Source organism: Sorex fumeus, unplaced genomic scaffold (assembly GCF_029834395.1).
Source record: "Sorex fumeus unplaced genomic scaffold, SorFum_2.1 ptg000069l, whole genome shotgun sequence".
In the NCBI taxonomy this organism is placed as follows: Eukaryota; Metazoa; Chordata; class Mammalia; order Eulipotyphla; family Soricidae; genus Sorex; species Sorex fumeus.
In genome coordinates, this window is record NW_026606126.1 from 1,335,654 (window position 1) to 1,352,906 (window position 17,253).

Genomic DNA, 17,253 nt, shown 5'->3' on the forward strand with positions numbered 1-17,253 from the left:
GGTGCTAAGAAATGTGGACAGCTACATGCAGAAAAATGGGCTCTGACCCCTACCTAATACCATAAACTAAAATCAGATCAAAATGAATGAAAGATCTCAACATCACCAGAATCCAAAAGGTACTTTGAAGAAAAGGTCAAAAAAACCCTCCACAACATTGAAGTTAAAGGTACCTTTAAATAGGAAATGCTATTGACAAAGCATGTGGAAACAGAGATAAACTAAAGATCTAAACTAAGAAGCTTCTCTACCACAAAAGAAATAGTGACTAGAATATAAGATAGCCTACAGAATGGGAAAGTATATTCACTCAATACCCTTCTGATAAGGGTTAAGTTAATATCAAGGATATACAAGGCACTGGTTGAACGCTACAAGAAGAAAACATTCATTCTAATCAGAAAATGGGGCGATAAAATGAACAGAAACTTTCTCAGAGAAGAAATCCGAATGGCCAAATGACACATGGAAAAATGCTCTTCATCACTAATCATCAGGGAGGTGCAAGTCAAAACAATGAGATATCATTTCACATCACAGAGACTGGCTCATATCCAAAAGAACAAAAGCAACAGGTATTGGCATGGATTGGGAGTAAAGGACTCTCCTTCACTGCTGGTGAGAATGCCGAATGGTTCAGCCTTTTGGGAAAGCAATATAGAAGTTTCTCAAAAAACTAGAAATTGAGCTCCCATTTGACCCAGCAATACTACTTCTGGGAATATATCCCAGAGATACAAAAACGTACAGTAGAAATGACATCTGCACTTGTATGTTTATTGCAGCTATATTTACAATAGCCAGAATCTGGATAAAACCCGAATGCCCAAGAACAGATGACTGGTTAAAGAAACTTTGGTACATCTGCACAATGGAATATTATGCAGCTGTTAGAAAAGATAAAAATCATAAAATTTTTATATAAATGGATCTACATGGAGAGTATCATGCTAAATGAAATGAGTCAGAAAGAGAGGAACGGACATAGAATGACTGCACTCATTTGTGAAATATAAAGTAACTTAATAGGAGACTAATAATTAAAGATAGTAAAGATAATTGTCAGGAGGATTGCTCCATGGCTTTGAGGAGGTCTCACATGCTGAAAAAAAGGGCAACTGGGATATAGAAAGGATCACTGAGTAAATGATGGTTGGAGTGCTCTCTTGGGATAAGAAATGCATCCTGAAAGTAGACTATGGACCAAACATGATGGTCACTTAGTACTCGTATTGCAAATCATATCACCCAAAAGGAGGGAGAGAGAGAGACAGAGAGAGAGAGAGAGAGAGAGAGAGAGAGAGAGAGAGAGAGAGAGAGGGAATGTGCCTACGGGGATATGGTGCCGCAAGCAGGTCAATCTGTACATGTGAGGCGAGTGCATCAGCAGCCTAATGGTGCCTTCAGACTTCCAGATACCCCAAAATTGCTGCTATGCCTTTGGCCAGACCCCAAAAACTTGGGGCAAAGTTTACCAAGAAAGTAAACGGCCAAAAGTTAGGTATGTGGGAAACACACCCACAAACCACCTCTGGCTCAGCTATATAATTGGAGGCATGGCCTCTTTGGTTCCTGATTGAACTGCTTAATGGCCATGATCCCAGAGACTCAGAAACAAATCTCAAAACCCAGTGACTTTTGGCAGAAATGCGTCTGGTCCCTGCAGTAGGTTGCCGGTGCTGGGCCAACCCAGGTGGGAATAGGTTTCTTGCCTTGTCCTGTTCCCCCTGGCGGCCCAGTGGCCACCATCCTCCAGAGGCCACTGGACAGTCAGGTTTGGGCCCGCAGTGATGAGACACGCAGGGCCTCAAGTGATGGGGGTGGAGCCGGTCCTATCCTCCCCACCTCAATGAGACCCCAAGTTATCGCCCACGAACAGCCTCTCTGGCTCCTGATCAAGCTGCTTAATGGCCATAATCCCAGAGACTCAGAAACAAATCTCAGAACCCAGCAGCTTTTAGCCAGAAATCCCTCCAGATTTAAGTGTTAAAATTTTGGAATTTCAAAATCAAATGGCGCTACTGCAGCCACGCGACATCATGTTATTCATAACCAGCAATAGAAAACAAATTGTCTACGGTTGCCTTTTCAGCAGATCTGAGTGTTGGGGTAAAATCTCAAATAATAATGGTGGGTCTGGTGTCAAAATATTGAATGTGATCAAAGTAGAGAGAGTAATGTGGAAATCATCTGCCCCACAAGTGGGGAGAGGGTGTGGGATGGGGATATACTGGGGTTGTTGCAGGTGGAGACTGGGCACTGGTGAAGGTACAGGTGTTTCACTGTATGACTGAGACTTAGACCCGAAAGCTTTGTAACTGCTCTCACGGTGATTCAATAAATAAAATTATTAAAAATGAAAAAAAAAAGTAAGGCTTGAGTTCATGCCCAATTCAATCAGCTAATCAGTGGCTGAATAAATAGCAGTACTCCTACATAAAAGAAAAAAGAGGGAATGCGCCTGCCACAGAAGCAGGGGTGGGATGGGGTGGGGGTGGGGGTGGTGGGAGGGATACTGGGAACACTGGTAGTGGAGAATGAGCACTGGTGGAGGGATGGGTACTAGATCAATGTGTGACTGAAACATTATCGTGAAAGTTTGTAAATCTGTATCTCACCGTGATTCATTTTTTAAAAAGAAGAAAAAAAGAATCCATATTCATCTACATTATTATTCATATTTGAAGAAGTGATTAAAAGGTTTCAGTTAGGGCCAGAGCGATAATACAGAGGGTAAAGTGTTTTTCTTGCATGCAGCCGACCTGGGTTCGATCCCCGGAATCCCATATAGTCCCCTGAGCACTGCCAAGAGTAATTCCTGACGACAGAGCCAGGAATAATCCCTGAGCCTCACCAGGTGTCCCAAAATAGCAAAAAAAAAAAAAAAGTTCCAGATAACAAAAGTTAAAGGAATTTGTTACTACTAACACAAATCAGTGAGAAATAGTGAATTTTCTTTTATAGAAAAGTGGGTAGGGTGTTTGCCTTGCACACATCCGACCAGATTCAATTCCTCCATCCCCCTCCGAAAGCATGACAAGCTACCAAGAGTATCCCGTCCACACAGCAAAGCCTGGCAAGCTCCCCATGACGTATTCAATATGCCAAAAACAGTAATAACAGGCCCCCAGCACCATCTTACAGCACACAGCAACAAAGAAGAAAACCGGCAGGAGGGCCCCACAGCTCCGGGAGAATGCTCTGGGCCCCAAACAGAGCCGATATCACTGGGAGGTCCCAGATGGGGTAGGTGCTGTCTCCCCTCCTTCTCCAGATGGAATCTGGGTGACCATAAGCTTCTACAAGCATGGCTCTGGCATGCGGGTACCAGGACATTTGTTCTGAACATTTCCTTATATTTCTTTATATGCAAGTGATCAATGGAAAGTAAATCATCCAGCATTTCTCCATGAAAATCAGACTTGAATGGTGGTGGGAAAATCTGAGCAAAAGATAATGCCCAACCGAAATGCATCTGGACTGTATATTTAACTATGGTGCTATGCCACCCTGGGAGGGGAAGGGTGTCTCTCCCTCCACCTGTCCCCCTCTGCGGCGGTGACATGGTGTTCTGCATTTTTAGAGCCTAATGAACAGCCAGGTATGTGACTGCATTGACGAGGCACGTGGGGATTCATGGGATGGGGGGTGGAATCGGCCCTGCTCCCCGCCATGACAATGCTCTGGGTTGCCACCCTCAAATGCCTTTTCCGGCTTCTAACCAACCATGAACCTAGAGTTACACATACTAATCTCGGAACCCAGGGGCTTCTGGCATTAATACCTCTAGGTTTATTACTAAAATATTAGAATTCCAAATTCGCATGGCCACTATTGTGGCCACACAACATCATATACTCTTCATAATCAACATTAGAAAATAAATTTTCTAATGATGTCTTTGTGGCAGGTCTGAATGTAGGGGAAATTTTCAAATAACAGTGGTGGGTCTTTTGTCGTAATATTGAATGTGATCAACAGAGAGAGAGAGAGAGAGAGAGAGAGAGAGAACAAAGTGGAAATCTGCCACAAAGGTGGGAGGTGGGTGGGAGGGGGGTATACTGGGGTTCTTGGTGGTGGAAAATGTGTACTGGTGAAGGGACAGGTGTTTGATCATTGTATGACCGACCGAGACTTGAACTGAAAGACTTTGTTACTGTTCTCACGGCGATCCAACAAATAAATTAAAAAAAAAAAAGTAACAACAAGTCTCACAATGGAGACGTTACTGGTGCCCACTCGAGCAAATCAATAAACAACAGGAGGACAGTGCTACAGTGCTAGAGCAAAAGAACTTCAACCATATTTCTATCTGGTTACTAAGGAAACAATAGCCTTACATGAGAAGTTAGAAAAGTTTGACTTAACAGACATGAATATTGACCCAAAAGCTCAATACGTGTTCTCCAGTGCACATGAAACATTCTCCAAGGTAGCCATTTGCTGGGAAATAAAACAAATGTCAATAGCATCATAAATATTGAAATCATATCAGTTATCTTTTCTGATCACAATGCTACAAAGGTAGAAATTAAACATAAAAAGAAATCTGAGGGGCTGGAGAGATAGCACAGCAGATAGGGCATTTGCCTTGCACACGGTCAACCCAGGTTTGATTCCTGCATCCCATATCGTCCCCTGAGCACCGCCAGGAGTAATTCTGAGTGCAGAGCCAGGAGTAACCCCTGTGCATTGCCAGGTGTTACCCCCCCTCAAAAAAAATAAGAAAGAAATCTGAGGAAACTTTGAGCAACATTAGATCGAAGGACAAAAGGAAGAAAAAAGATTCCTGGAAGCTAATAAGAATGAAAACATGAGCTATCAAAATGAAAACATGAGTTGTGTTCCACAGCAAAAGTTTTACTAGGAAGGATGTTCATAGCAACACAGACAGAGATAATAATGAAAGGCTCAATTATGTAATCTACCACACTTCTTAAGGAACCAGAAAAGAAAAAAAAAACAGATAAAACCCAAAGTCATTAGAAAGAAGGAAATAATAAAAATTAGAATAGTGAGCATTAAAATGAAATAAAAATCCAATACGAAATATCAATGAAACCAAGAGCTGATACTTTGTAAGAATATAAAGGATTAACAAAGTCTTAGTGAGACTGATGAAGCAAAAAGAGAGAAAGATAGAGAGAACCCTAATAACTAGAATCAGACCTGAAAGGGGATAAGTTACAAAATATATCATCATTCTATCAATGATCAAATGGTTCAGAGAAAAGTGGACAACGGTGTGAAAAAATAAAGTTAAACCTGAATCCATATCTTACACCTCACACAAAACTCAAACCAAAGAACTTGAGATCCAATCAGAAGTTATAAAGTAGAACATTTCAAGATTTGGACCTCAAAGGTATCTTCAATGACCTGATAACACTGGAAAAGAAAGCACAACGAAAAATAAATAAATGGTAAAAAATAATGAAATAAATAAATGAGACTACATAAAATTAAAGAGCTAGAAGATCTTTAACAGAGTATGGCAAAAGATACATGGCCTAAAACTAAAAGACAGCTAACTGGAGGGGAAAAAAATAATCGCACATATCACTTAAGATAAAGGGTTTATATCAAGGATATATAAATTAATAACAAATATCAGCAAAATTTCAAAACGCTGTCAAAAAAAGAGGTAGTGTTTAGTAAGATAATACAGTCTGGAAAGTCCTCAGTAAACTTAGAACTGAATTACCATGTGATGGGCCAATTCCATTTTTGGGAATCTACTCCCAAGACATTCATTCAAAAGGACATATAAACACCATTATCTACTGCAGTACTTAACACAATAGCTAAGATATGGAATAAGTCTAGATGCCCAACAACAGATGAACATATTAGGAAGGTGTGGTATATATATACACCATTGAATACTATGCAGCTGCAAGGAGCAATGAAATCGTGCAATTTGCTACAACATGGTTGGAACTGGAAGATGTGTTGACTGAAGTAAGCCAGAAGAAAGATGAACACAGGATGATCTCTCTTATCTGTGGCACATGGAATTACTGGATGAATAAATGTATTGTAGTCAAGGGGGGATGCGTATATTACCCTTGACCCCAGAGTTTAGAGAGAAGGACAGATAAGAAAAGAAATCAATAGGGGAGGAAGTGGAAGGGAAGAAATGGGCAAATAGAAATTGTGACTTCACTTATTCTGGTGATGTGGGAGAATGGTATAGCTATATATCCAAAAGACACTCAAACCATAAAACCTAAGCTGCAACCACCAGAACTTTGTAATGTCCCTGTCAAGGTGACAGGCAGGTGAGATATGGAGGGGGGAGGGGGAGGGAGGAAGAAGGTATATGGGAACATTATATTCCATATTATACAGGTGGTGGGATTGGTGTTGAACTACTATATGCCTAAAACTCAGCCATCAACTATATGCTTAAAGCTTAACTATCAAGAACGTTGTAAATCATTGTTTTTAAGTAAGTAAGTAAGTAAAGGCCCTCCCGTTGATCATCGATTTGCTCGAGTGGGCCCAGTAATGTCTCCATTGGAGACTTTGTTGTTACTGTGTCTGACATATCGAATACGTCACGAGGAGCTTGCCAGGCTCTGCCGTGCAGGCGAGATACTCTCGGTAGCTTGCCGGGCTCACAGAGAGGGGCAGAGGAATCGAACTCGGGTCGGCCATGTTGGCTGCGTGCAAGGAAAATGCCCTACTGCTGTGCTAAAACTGAAATAAGATAACCCCAAAAGAAATACAAACGATCATGAGATTACTACAAATAATTTTCCCATAAGTTAAAGAACCTAGAATGAATTTTTAAAAGCATACAACTTGCTAAGACTGAATCAAGAAACAATAAAAAAAAACTATTATATGTAAATGAATTCAATAGATAAAGGGATAATGGGACTCCATGCCAGGCTGTTTTCACTTGGGGAGCCCTAGAGGGGGGTGGATGAGAGCCCTCCCCGCCCCAAGGGACCCAGCCTTGGTAGCTGACCTCCACTACCCAACCGCTACCACGCTCCAGGCCACTTTCCAGACACAGCATGGGACAATTCCTACCCATTGTCCATAATTACCACACCATGTTTGATGGAATTCATACAGTAGGCAAAAGATCAGAGAGAAATATATATGTATATGCATCTCGTAGTGCCTGGCAAGCTACCGAGAGTTTCCCGCCCACAAGGGCAGAATCTGGCAAGCTCCATGTGGCATATTCAATATGCCAAAACCAGTAACTATAATGGATCTCATTCCCCTGAACCTGAAAGAGCCTCCAAACGTTGGGAAAGACAAGTTAGGAGAGGCTGCTAAAATCTCAGGGCTGGGACAAATAGAGATATTACTGGCACCCGCTTGAGTAAATTGAGGAACAATGGGATGACAGTGATACAGTGATACAGTGAAAGGGATAATATCCAAGATAAAAAAAAAATCTCACACAAACCAAGAACAACAACTGTCACTGTCACTGTCCTCCCATTGTTCAATTTTGCTCAAGCAGGCCCAGTAACGTCTCCATTGTGACAATTGTTACCTTGTTTGGCATATTGAATACGTCACGGGTAGCTGCCAGGCTTTGCTGTGTGGTCGAGATACTCTCAGTAGCTTGCCGGGCTCTCCTCTGAGAGGGGCAGAGGAATCAAACTCGGGTTGGCCATGTTGGCCGCTTGCCAGGCAAATGTCCTACCCGCTATGCTATCACTCCAGCCCAACAATAATAATAAAGCTAATAATGCTATCAAAAAGTAAAGGAATCATTGAATTTCCAGATTTTATTTACAGTACTGTAAAGGGTAGGGTTTCATGCATACAGCATTCCAACAATACACCCACCACCAGCATGCCCATTTAATTCCACCACTGGTTTAGAATCACCCCTTCTTTCTCCCCAAACTCCCAACCCCCCCCCCCCCACACACACACACACATCTCCTCTCTGTCTCAGTATCTCTTCCTCACTTTCCACAGGATCTCATTGCCCTGGTAAGCTCCATTTTGTAGACCAATTCTTAGATTCTGCTGCTTTTGACCATGTTTTGTTCCCTTAATATGTGTAATCTTGGCCCCCAATGAGCGACTCTCCAGCACAGCCATGGCCCCAGAGGAATGTGGACCTAATTCGGAACCCAGCAGCTTTTGGCAGAAATGTGAATGAACTATGCAGTAAGCTATGGCGCTATGCCCCACAACCCGCCCCAGAAGAAAAGGGTGCCTATTTCTTCTGCCTTCCCCCCCCACCCCCAGCGGCATGGTGGCTGCCACCTCAGAGCCTATTAGACAGCTAAGTATGAGCCGGTGGTGACAGGGCAACTGCAGCCTCATGGGATAGGGGACGGAACCTCCCGTCCTTCCCAACCTGCCAAGACCACGAGTTTCCCACCACGAATGGCCCTCCGGCACAGCCATGGCCCCAAGAGGCACACAAACCAATCTCGGAACTATGTGGCTTTTGGCAGAAATCCCTCCAGACTTAATTAGTAAAATAGCAGAAATCCAAAACCGTGTTGCCGCTATCTTGGCCACATGACATCACATGTTCTTCATAACCAACAATAGAAAACAAATTATTTTACAATGCCGTTTCAGCAGGTCCGATTGTTGGAGGGAAATTTCAAGTAATAATGGTGCATCTTTTGTCAAAATAATGAATGTCATCAAAGCAGAGAGAGAGTACAGTGGAAATAATATGCCTTACAGGCACGGGGAGGGGTTGCATGGGGTGTACATTGGGGTTCTTGGTGGTGGGAAATGTGCACTGGTGAAGGGATGGGTGCTTGATCATTGTATGACCAAGACTTAAACCTGAAGCTTTGCAACTGTTCTCATGGTGATTCAATAAATAAATTTTTAAAAAATGTGTAATCTCATATTGTACATATGATAGAGATCATTCTGTATCTGTCTCTCCTTTTGGCTGACTTAACTAAGCATGATACCCTCTAGTTCCACCCATGTAACAGAAATTGTCTTTTTAAATCTCCAAATTTTTTTTAAAAAATTATTTATTGAATCACCGTGATAACAGTTTTAAAGTTTTCAAGTTTAAGTCTCGGTCATACATTGATCGATCATGATTGATCATCTGGAAAACACAAATCAAAATGGCAATGAGTTATCACTTCATACCAGTAATAATGCTTTATATTTTTAAAAGTTTAGAAAAAAATAAGTGCTGGTGTGAACGTGGGAAAAAAAAACATAAGAACTCATTCACTGTTGGTGAGGGTCTTTCTTGGTTCAGTCTCTCTGGAAAATGATATGGAAATAAAAGCAATTGAAAATAGTTCCAGCTATTCCTCTTCACCCCCAACACTGTGTTAGTCTTCTTCCCTCCCAGGTCAGTTAACCCACCAGTATTCGAACCTGGGACTTGGCTTTCTCCATACAAGTGCCCCAGGCATCTTCTAGGACTCTGGGACAAAAACAGACCTGAGCCTCTTCCTCTTTGTCTCCAATTCTGTGCCGGTCTTCTTCCCCTCCCAGCTAGTACCCCACCCCACAAACACCAGGTTCCTGTGGGGGCGTGGCATCTTCAGAAGTGGGCGTGGCTTTTGTAGAAGTAGGGCGTAGCCTAATTTTAGGTGGACAGCTACTCACGCAACCGCAGGTAGCTTACTTGTACCAAGAAATATAGTGTAACATCTCAGTTCCCATACAAACACACCAACATGAAGAAGCAACGCAAATCCCAACACACAGGCTGAAGACGAAAAGAGCCCAGAAGACTCAGTAGGTGCTAGTCGCCTAAAGGACCTCTCTGAGAAAGAACTCAGATGTGAAGTCATGAAGATGTTCAATGAACTCAATGAAACAGTCAGACAGATATCCAGTAACATGACAGAAACAATCGAGAAATTATGGGAAGAAATGAGAGCAGAAATGTCACGAATGAAAGATTCCATAGATGAAATAAAGAAAACTCAGTGTGTGCCCTCAACAGTAGAATGACCACAGCTGAAGACAGAATCAGTGAGCTGGAAGATCAGCTGCACAAAGTCAACAGACAACAAACAATGGCAAGAGACCTCAAAAAAGCTCTACAGCAAATTAGAGTTCTAGGAGATTATTCCAAGAGTAACAACATTAGAAGCTCAGGGAAACAATAGCAATGAAAAATCCATGATTAAACAATTAAACAATCATTGCTGAAAAATTCCCAGAGCTCGACAATGCAGCCATTCAGATTCAAGGAGCCCAAAGGGTGACAGCAAAAAAAGACTCTAACAAAAACACTCCAAGACATATCATGGTAAGAATCATGAATGCCCCGGATAGAGACACCATGCTGCAAACACCAAAGCCAAAGAAGGAAATCACATACAAAGGAGCACCCCTTAGATACACAGAAGACCTATCAGAAGAAACCCTCCAAGCCCGAAGGCAATGGTGGGATATAGTGAAAAAACTCAATGAAATGAATGCTTCACCAAGAATACTCTATCCAGCTAAACTCTCACTCAAACTTGAAGGAATGGTACATTATTTTCTGGATAAACAACAGCTCAGGAACTTCATAGACTCAAAACCAAATCTAAAACAAGAGCTAAAGGGGCTACTATAAGACAAGACAAACCCTACAACCACAACAGACCCTTACAGATAGATGACACAAAACCCCATAAAATAATCTCTCTCAGCATCAATGGTCTAAATTCACCAATTAAGAGACACAGAGTGGAAAAATGGATTCAGAGACAGAAACCAACATTCTGCTGCCTACAAGAAACTCATCACAACAGTAAAAGCAAACACAGACTCAAAGATAAAGGATGGAAAACAATTCTTTAAGCAAACAGCTCCCTTAAAAAATCTGGGGTGGCCATACTAGTATCCAACAACATAAATTTCAGGTTGAAAAAGATTAGAAGAGACAGCGAAAGCTATTTTCTATTCATCAAGGGATACATACAACAGGAAGAAATCACACTCTTAAATGTATATGCACCTAATGAGGGAACAGCTAAATATTTAAAACAACTGTTAACAGATTTTAAGGAGGACATTGCTAGGAACACAATAGTAGCTGGAAACTCAACATCTCCTTATCACCTCTGGATAGATCAACAATAACAAAACTCAGCAAGGAAACATTGGCTTTGAAAGAAGAAATAAGAGAAGGCTTATAGACCTATACAGGGCTTTACACCCAAAAAAAGAAATAATACACATTCTTCTCCAGTGCATATGGAACATTTTCCAAAATGGACCATATTCTCGGACACAAAACATACATCAATAGAATCAGGAAGATAGAAATAGTATCAAAAATCTTTTCAGACCACGATGCACTGAGAAAAGAAGTGAATCACACAAAGACACGGAGAACCAAAACAAACAGCTGTAAATTAAACAACTCAATGTTGAACAACGAGTGGGTCAGGAAGGAAGTCAAGGACTAAATCAAAAGATACCTGCAAGCAAATGAGAATGAAGACTTGAGCTATCAGAACCTATGTGGTGCAGCTAAAGCAGTGGTAAGGGGAAAATTTATAGCTCTGCAAGCATTTATTAGGAAGGAAGAAAGGGCTCACATAAACAACTTGACTTCACAGCTCAAGATCTTAGAAAAGGATCAACAAAAGGAGCCCGAATCGGGCAAAAGGAAAGAGATCATAAAACTTAGCGCAGTTCGTGTCTAATGCTAGGATGTATGTAGGGGCACTCTCTCCGTCCTTGGAGAAGCCTGTGTTCTGTCTTGAGTACGTTACTCTCTCTTTCTCTCTCTCTCTCTCTCTCTCTCTCTCTCTCTCTCTCTCTCTGATACTCTCTCCACGCCTTAAAAATCCTCCAAATAAAATCTATTTGTTTCACTAAAAAAAAAACAAACTTAGAGCAGAAATCAATGACATGAAAACCAAAAAAACAATCTGAAAGATCAATGAAACCAAGAGCTGCTTCTTCGAGAAAATAAATAAGATTGATAAACCACTAGCAACACTCACAAAGAAAGAGAGAGAGAACTCTAATAAACCGAATCAGAAATGAGAAGGGGGATATCACAACAGATCACGATCACGACCATCCTGTTGTTTGTCGATTGCCTCGAGCAGGCCCCAGTAATGTCTCCTTCGTCCTAGCCCTGAGATTTTTTAAAAAGTTCATATTCAAGGCTCTTTCAGGGTTAGGAGAATGAGACCCATCATTGTTACTGGTATTTGGCATATTGGGTACGCCAAGGGAAGTTTGCCAGACTCTGCCGTGTGGGCAGGTTACATTTGGTAGCCTGCCAGTTTGTCCAAAGTAGGAATGAGATAATAAGATGTCACAATAAGATGTCGCACGGCCGCAAATGCGGCCGCACACTTCCGGGAGCTAGGTTTTATAGTCTCTGAGTCCCCTCACTTCCTAGTGTCCCCAAAAGCAGGGTCCCAACGAGGAACTGGATGGAATCAGGGCAAGCGGTAAGCTATGTGCTACCCTGGCATAGTGTGCCGGGCTCTCTGAGAGGGGAAGAGGAATCAAACAAATTTGTATTTATTAGCCGCCTTGCTTTTTTCTGTTATGACTGTGACTATTAATAACTTAAGTAAACAATCAAATATAGTTCCTTTTTACGTAGGATCCTTCTTTGATGACAGTGGCCCACCATTGGCTATCAGTTTTTATGTATTAGATATTTTAATTCAATCCACATGTCACCCAGTGAGCACATCATATTTGTTTTGTTGATCAAGAAACTAAAACTCAGCAGGGCCAAATAACCTGTCCATGGTTAATGTTGTTTGTAAGAGACTTAGCTTGAATTCTAATCCCAGTCTGTCTGATTTCCAGATGTGAGCTCCAAACCACTATGCCGTTTCATCCAAGGTTAGTTAGCATTGTCCAGAAAGTATGTAGCTCCAGCTTTGACCATTAAAGAATGTGTGATCTCTTTTGAAAGAAAGGAATTTGAGCAAATGTAGCTCGTCACTATTTCTGACTACAAAACTCTGTGTGCTTAATTGATTGAAGAAGAGCCAGCAGGACTGGCTGTGTTTATTACCTCAAGAAGTGTGTGCTTGTAGTTGGAGCACCGAAACGACAAGATTTATATGCATTTGTCTTATAAGAATAATGTCCAGTGTTGGGATCTGTAATGACTTACACACACCTGGATTTTCAGCTCTGAATTCAGGGTCAGTGATTCTTGGGTGACCCTCCTTGTTTGTTGAAGACTTTGCTTAGTATAAATGAATTTCTTGATCTCATTTTGAATGGGAGCTGTAAAATACTGGAAGAGCAGCCAGGGGGTGGCCCCGAAGCCTCTTCCCCTGGCTGCCCAGGTTCTGGGTGGGCCCAGGTCATTCCCCCAGCCGGGTCGGCCCAGGGCCTGGGCCCTGGGGCAGACAGTGGAGGAGATAAGGGCCAAGCCGATTGATTGATCAGATGCCGTTTATTCCATTCTCATCCCCCTTCACTGTCTCTCTCTCTCTCCTTCTCTTTCGGGCCCTGATCTGGAACCCCTGGATCTCACACTGGATCTTTTCCCCCAGCCCACTCTTACAATCACAACAGAAACCAAAGAAATTCAAAAGATCATCAGAGACTACTTTGAAAGTCTGTATGCCACGAAACAGGAGGACCTATAAGAAATGTATAAATTCTTGGAATCCTACAATCTCCCAAGGGCTGAATCAAGAAGATCTAGAGTACCTGAATAGACCTATAAACATCAAGGAAATTGAAACTGATATTGAGGGCATCCAGGTAGGAAAGGAAGAAATCAAGCTTTCACTATTCATAGATGATATGATGCTATACTTCGAGAACCCTAAAATCTCTACCAAGAAACTTCTAGAAACAATAGACTTGTATAGTAAAGTTGGAAGCTATAGAATCAATACCCAAAAGTTCATGGCTTTCCTATGTGCAAATAGTGAGAGAGAAGTGACATGAAAAAACAATCCTGTTCTCAATTGTGCCCCAGAAAATCAACTACCTAGGAATCAGCTTAACTAAGGGTGTAAAAGACCTGTACAAAGAAAACTACAAAATGCTACTTCAGGAAATAAAAGAGGACACGAGAAAATGGAAAGATATCCCCTGCTCATTGCATTGTCAAAATGCAATACTTCCCAAAGTATTGTACAAATTCAATGTGATCCCTATAATGATACCCATCACGTTCTTCAAAGAAACTGAGCAAACACTCCTGAAATTCATATGGAACAATAAGCCCCCACGAATAACTGAAGAAATTCTTGGGAAAAAGAAAATTGGAGGAATCAACCTCCCTAACTTCAAACTCTACTACAATTAGTAATAATTTTAAAAGCATGGTACTAGAACAAAGGCAGAGCTGCAGACAATGGAGCAGGGTTGAATATACTGACATCTCCCCCCAAATATATGATCATCTAATCTTTGATAAGGGAGCAAGAAATGTGAAGTGGAACAAAAAAATCCTCTTTAACAAACTGTGCTGGCAATATTGGACAGCTACATGCAAAAATAGGCTCAGATCTCTGCCTAACAACATGTACAAAAGTAAGATCAAAAGGGATTAAAGACCTCAACATCAGACCGGAATCCATAAGGTATATTGAAGACAAAGTTGGCAAAACCCTCCATGACATTGAAGCTAATGGTATATTCAAAGATGTCACACCACTGGCCAAGCAAGTGAATACAGAGATAGACATATGGAGTCCCATATCTTAAACTAAGAAGCTTCTGCGCATCAAAAGAAACAGTGACTAGGATACAAAGACAGTCTACAGAATGGGAAAGGATATTCTCCCAATTCCCATCCAACAAGGGGTTGATATCAAGGATGTACAAAATATTGGTTGAACTCCACAAGAAGAAAATATCCAACCCCATCAAAAAATGGGGCAATGAAATGAAAAGAAACTTTCTCAAAGAAGAAATCAAATGGCAAAAAGGCACACGAGAAAATTGCTCTACATCATTAATCATCAGGAGATGCAGATCAAAACAACAATGAGATATCATCTCACACCACAGAGACTGGCCCACATCCAAAAGAACAAAAGCAACCGGTGTTGGCGTGGATGTGGCAAAAAAGGGATCCTCCTTCATTGCTGGTAGGAATGCCAACTGGTTCAGCCCTTTTGGAAAACCGTATGGTCAATTCTCAAAAAATCAGAAATCGAGCTCCCATTTGATTCAGCAATACCACTCCTGGGAATATATCCCAGAGAGGCTAAAAAGTATAGCCGAAATGACATCTGCACTTGTTTGTTCATTTCAGCACTGTTTACAATAGCCAGAATCTTGAAAAAACCTGAGTGCCCGAGAACAGATGACTGGTTAAAGAAACTTTGGTACATGTACACAATGGAGTACTGTGTAGCTGTAAGAAAAGATGACGTCATGAAATTTACACACAAGTGGTACTACTTGGAAAGTTTCATGCTAAGCGAAATGAGTCAGAACGAGAGGGACAGATATAGAAAGATTGCATTCACCTGGGGAATATAAAGTAACAAAATAGGAGACTAACACCTAAGAATAGCCAACATAAGTACCAGGAGGTTCACTCCATGGTTTGGAGGCCAGCTGCACACGCTAGGGGAAAAGACAGCTCAGATAGAGAAGGGAGCACCAAATAAAGGGTGTTGGGAGAATCCTCCCAGGATGGGAGATGCATGCTGAAAGTAGATATAGACCTAACATGATTGTCACTCAATGCCTCTTTTGCAAACCACAGCACCCAAAAGGAGAGAGAGAACAAAAAGGGAATGACCTACCACAGAGGCAGGGTGGGGTGGGGGCGATGGGGGGTGGGAGGGATACTGGGATCAGTGGTGGTGGAGAATGGGCACTGGTCAGGGATGGGTACTCAATCATTGTATAACTGAAACCTAAGCACAAAAATTTGTAAGTCTACAACTGTACCTTATGGTGTTTCACTAATAAAAATTTTAAATAAAATAAAATAAAATAACATGAGAGACATGAAATCTAAAAAACAAACAAACAAAAAGAGTTTCCAGGGGATGGACCTATAGCACAGCACGCAGCTGACCTTGGTTTGATTCCCAGCATCCCATATGGTCCCCCAAGCACAGCCAGGAGTAATTTTTTTCTTTTTTTTGTGGGGGTGGAGGGTCACACCCGGGGATGCACAGTGGTTTCTCCTGGCTCTGTACTCAGGAATTACCCCTGACGGTGCTCAGGGGACCATATGGGATGCTGGGAACTGAACTCTGGTCGGCCGAGTGCAAGGCAAATGCCCTACCCGCTGTGCTATTGCTCCAGCCCCTCTAGGAGTAATTTTTGAGTGCAGAGCCAGGAGTAACCTCTGTGCATATCTGGGTGTCACCCATAAAACAAAACAAAAAAAAAGAGTTTTCATGTTATTGGTAATCCAGGCCACTCAACTGCAAAGATTTCAATAGGTTGAGTGGAATGAGATTATATCCTGTGTTTCCATAATCCTTGGTTCTAGCAGATTAATAACTCAACACAAATAGTGTTCAGTAGTTGGCTCTGGTGCCTGAGGGCTCCTGGGGCATCTCACGTGCAGCTAAATGGGAGGACATAAGTATGAGCTTGTCGTGGTAGCTTTCTACTGCTGAGAAGAGAAGATGGAAGTAGAGTTAGCTTCCTTACTCAGTTGGGAATAACCAGTAATGAGGCTGTTTTATTCCCTGGAATAAATATCCTAAGCACCTAGAGCAATGCCTATTACGTAGATAGGAATAAAAAGGAATTATTGAAATAATTCATAAATAAGTGCTTTAGCTTCCACAAACCAATATAAAAGGAAAATTGAACTTGTTTTATTTCTCAGCATCACAGTAAAATCTTTTATAATGGCATAATATTTCTCCTGAACTGATTAAGACTAATTTGATGCATCAATAATGACCATTTGGGATTTAAATGTATCTAAACTCAGGCAGGTAAAAGGCATTTATATATATATATATATATATATATAAAAACTACATACATAAGTCATATAAAATTAACTTTTTGTCCTTATGATATCCTTTTACTAATGGTAAGCCTGGAGTGCAAAATATTTTCTAATTTACATTAAGTGATAATAATTTTAAAAATCTTCCATTTTTGAGTACTGATTCTACCAGGTATTATACTGTTTACTATTTCTTACCTCTCTCATCATTTGTAACTTGATTACAGATATTTTATTATTTCCCCCTTGCAGAAGAATCCTAAACTCAAATGTAGTCATTTGCCAAAATAACTGTACTACTAGCGTAAGACTTAAGATTTTCCTGTGACAGTAAAATCAGTGTTTTTTAATTGAGTTCTGTTGGGACTTATTCCTGTTTTTCCTGACCAGCAAACCACGTG